This window comes from Octopus bimaculoides, chromosome 18 (assembly GCF_046866305.1).
Source record: "Octopus bimaculoides isolate indiv1 chromosome 18, ASM4686630v1, whole genome shotgun sequence".
Classification (NCBI taxonomy): Eukaryota; Metazoa; Mollusca; class Cephalopoda; order Octopoda; family Octopodidae; genus Octopus; species Octopus bimaculoides.
The window spans coordinates 7441744-7446047 of record NC_142945.1 but is presented as its reverse complement, the minus strand read 5'-3'; the positions used below and the strand labels follow the sequence as shown (position 1 = coordinate 7446047).

At 35.2% G+C, this 4304-nt stretch overlaps 1 non-coding gene across 1 annotated transcript; it reads left to right on the top strand.

The window, feature by feature from the left end:
- Positions 1-658: 658 nt before the first annotated feature.
- Positions 659-776, top strand: LOC128249961 (5S ribosomal RNA). The gene has a single exon (XR_008266109.2). It is a non-coding gene; the product is annotated as a 5S ribosomal RNA (ribosomal RNA).
- The last annotated feature ends 3528 nt before the right edge of the window (positions 777-4304 follow it).

Below are 4304 nucleotides of genomic sequence, written 5' to 3'. Positions count from 1 at the left end.
GTTCACAATCTTTCTGACATTTTTTTTTAAAGATAAAGCGGGTTACAATAAAAAAAGACATTACTTAAACTTCTAAAACGAGAAGATTGTTTTGTATGTATCAAATAATTAAATAATTAAATAATTGCTCATAATCTAATTCAAAAACCCTTCTTTTGATCGCATTATCTCAAACTTCAAAAGCCAAAAAGTAAAATATCTTTCTCCTCAACGAGGAGACTGTTGTTTATATATATATATATATATATATATATATATATATATATATATATATATATATATATATTTACTTCTTTAGAGTCATTGGATTGCGGCCATGCTGAAGCACCACCTTCAAGATTTTAGTCAAACAAATCGACCTTAATACTTATTTTTTATTTGGTGTGTGCGTGTGCGTGTGCGTGTTTTAGACTGGTATTTATTTTACCGGTATCCTTCACCAAAAGTAAAGGGACGCAAACAAACCGATACTGGTCGTTTCGTGGTGGGAGGGCAAACACATAGACATGTAGACAATGATACACATAAATACACGATGGGCTTCGACAGAGTTCCAGTCAACTAAATTAACTTACAAAGCATTGCTCGGTTCGGGGATAAATAGATAGAAGCGTAAACGCGGTGAGCTGGCAGAGTGGTTAGCACGCCGGGTGAAATGCTTATCGGCCATATCACGTTGAAAGCACCGGTTCTCGTCCGATCACCGAAGTTAAGCAACATCGAGCCTAGTTAGTACTTAGATGGGTGACCGCTTGGGAACCCTAGGTGCTGTAAGCATAAAGGCGGCGAGCTGGCAGAAATGTTAGCACACCGGGCGAACTGCTTAGCGGTATTTCGTCTGCCACTGCGTTCTGAGTTCAAATTCCGCCGAGGTCGACTTTGCCTTTCATCCTTTCGGGGTCGATAAATTAAGTACCAGTTACGCACTGGGGTCGATATAATCGACTTAATCCGTTTGTCTGTTCTTGTTTGTCCCCTCTGTGTGTAGCCCCTTGTGGGCAGTAAAGAAATAGGTATTTCGTCTACCGTTACGTTCTGAGTTCAAATTCCACCGAGGTCGACTTTGCCTTTCATCCTTTCGGGGTCGATAAATTAAGTACCAGTTACGCACTGGGGTCGATGTAATCGACTTAATCCCTTTGTCTGTCCTTGTTTGTCCCCTCTATGTTTAGCCCCTTGTGGGCAATAAAGAAATTAGATAGATAGAAGTGTACAGGCATTAAGAAACTAAGAAACACACACAGAACATCACTCATTAGACATTTTCAATTGTTATCGCAATCATATTTTCTTCATTTATTGTTTGCCTTAAAGAATTCTAAGATATATAACCAACCAAACCATCGGCATTCAGAAGTTTATCGCAACCAAAGCTGTTTGTGTACATGTGTGCTGGAGACTTATATTAGATGATAATTTATTAGTAACTTCTGGCATTGTTCTCGACAAAATTAGAATTATGATTGATTATCACACCGTTTCTGTAATCTTTGAATCTTTAAACCAACAGAAAACCTATTTAAATTTTTCTTAATCTGTTGTGATATCAATATTTATCAGTGAGTTGTCCGCCCCCTTCTTTTTTCGGTGACACGAAGCAATATTTCACTATTTTAAGAACGAATTCCATCAGCGGGCTTTTTATCTGCTGCTGTTATTGTTGTTTAGCTTCAGATCATCCTTGACCAAACAGACATTTGGTCAAAGGTGTCACAGTCATGACCAAGATATCTTTTTTATTCAGACCTGTCCTTTTCCAAAATGGCAGCGTGCGATATGAAAGCGATATTTGTTAATCTTAACCTACAATGTACAAACTCTTTCGTTGTATCTTATTTGTGTTAGAAGGGATGGTATTTGGCCTGTTGTAAATATAGCTTTGTATTCCACTAGTTGCGTGGATTTCTTTTTCCCTCTCATTTAACACTTTTGTTCCTATATTTCTGTTGAAATACATTTTGTTTCAATTAATTTTGAAAATAACGTAGCATTTACGAAAATTAAAGAAACTATCCTTATTAAGCGGGTATTTGGAACATATTCACGTTGACTGAAGGTTTTAAATAAGAGCAGTGTAAAACAGGACGTTTGTATCATAGAACAAGGGACTGTCTCAAGTGAGTTACTGTCAAAAGAGTCGTGCAGTCTGGCTGCAGATACAGTTGTGGCTAAGGGGTTAAGTTGGTCGCATCGCAACAGTGATGTTCCGGGTTTGATTCCACTGCATAGCACCTTGAGCGGGTATCTTTACCATAACCAAGTCAAGCCATTTAGAGCGAAATTGAGCTGACGGAAACTGGCGAAGCCAATCTGGTGGACTATATTTTTTATTCAAAGTTCGGATTCTTATCGCGTAACTTATCATGCTCATTCTCTCTGAGGATTTATACTAAGGGAACAGGAGCCTGTAGACTACTCCGCCACTTGCATTTAGTTCAAACAAAAGACCCATCGGCACCTGCAATTAATTCTGTCTCTCGGATATAATTTACATTTGGTAAATGAAGAAGAAGTGTATAGTTACATTCGTGAATCATGCGTTTCGGCATTTTCAATACTCATAGCTACAACGTTTATCGTCTGACACTTCGCCACTGGTAAATCACTAACTGTTTATCTTGCAAGCGCATTCGAACCATATGCCCAAGCTCAAAAATACTTAGTTCTTCTATAGCAGTACAATTGCTAACACCTCATCCTACAACTAAAACAGAGTGTATGTGTACAAAATAGGTTTCTGGTTTTCCATATAATTACACATAATTACGATACTATTTTCTGTCTGCTCTCTATATTTATCAGTCAATAGTTAGTAATTGCATTTATTAAATGATATTTATTAATTTCTGTTTCTGCTGTAGCTTTACCCCCATCAATTTGCGCAATTCATTGTCGTTCTACTGTGTATTCAGTTACGAGAAACCTGAACTGAATTAAACTAAACTATTTGACACAACTCAATGATTATACTTTAACATGCACATCTATTTTAGAACGAAATTTATGGCTGATTATATCCTTGCTCGAAAATTAGATAGCATTTCTTTATTTTTTTAATTTTATTTATTTGTTCATTACATTTTCTTTTTTCTTTTTTTTTAAACGAAAACTCCACAGAATTTTAATTCGTAAACATGTCATTAAAATGTCGCAAGTTAACGCAAGTATATTCGCACTAGAGTCATAAAAAAAAGGAAACAAAATACAGAAGAAAAAATTCTTAAACATTTCAATTTGCAAAACTGAAAATAATTCAAAGTAAGTGTTCTTTTTTGTGAAACACTAGTCATTTGCTCCTCAACTTATTTATGTATACAATGTAATTTCAGAATAAGACCGTTGTTGGATTTTAAGTTTTCAGCGAGTCGGCCACTGGTTCACTGTTATTCCGATTACAAGAATAAGAGAGTTGTCTGTCGAATATAATAAACAGCACCAGATAGTTCTGTTCGAATGCATTAGTTTAACATTTGTTTTTTGCCGATACATGCGGGCTAAGTGTTGTTCTTTTATTTATTTATTTTACATTTTGTTTCACGTGGAGACATATTTGTATTGTTACTCAAAATATAATAATAGACTACTGCGTCTATTTATATAGATATTAAAAACGGAGAAGGCCGATTTATGGGATTGCCTTCGGTTTTCCGCCCATAAAAGCTTTAGCTTTATGGCGTATCGTCAGATCCCCAAACCTGTTGTCCCATGACCTTTTAACAGTATGGAAGGGAATATATATATATATATATATATATATATATATATATATATATATATATATATATATATATATATATATATATATATATATATATATATATATATATATATATATATATATATATATATATATATATATATATATATATATATATATATATATATATATATATATATGTATTTCTTTTCTTTGTTTCCATTTATCAATTACTATTGCAGTAGTGGAGGCACAATGGCCCAGTGATTAGGGCAGCGGACTCGCAGTCGTAGGATCGCGGTTTCGATTCCCAGACCGGGTGTTGTGAGTGTTTATTGAGCGAAAACACATAAAGCTCTTCGAGGCCCAAACTTCTGAGTTCTTTTACAGAGCTTAGGAAAACTGAAGGACCACTGCAATAAGTGTGTCATTTATAAATAACTGATCCTCTTGCGTTTTGTTTTACGCAAAGCCAGGAACTTTTCAGTACACCCTCGTATGCATGCATGTAATCGTATGTATGTATGTATGTATGTATGGCAGGAGAGATATACACTGTACAGTTCAGCTAACTGCCACTAAACTAGTCTTCAGATGTATTTAGCAC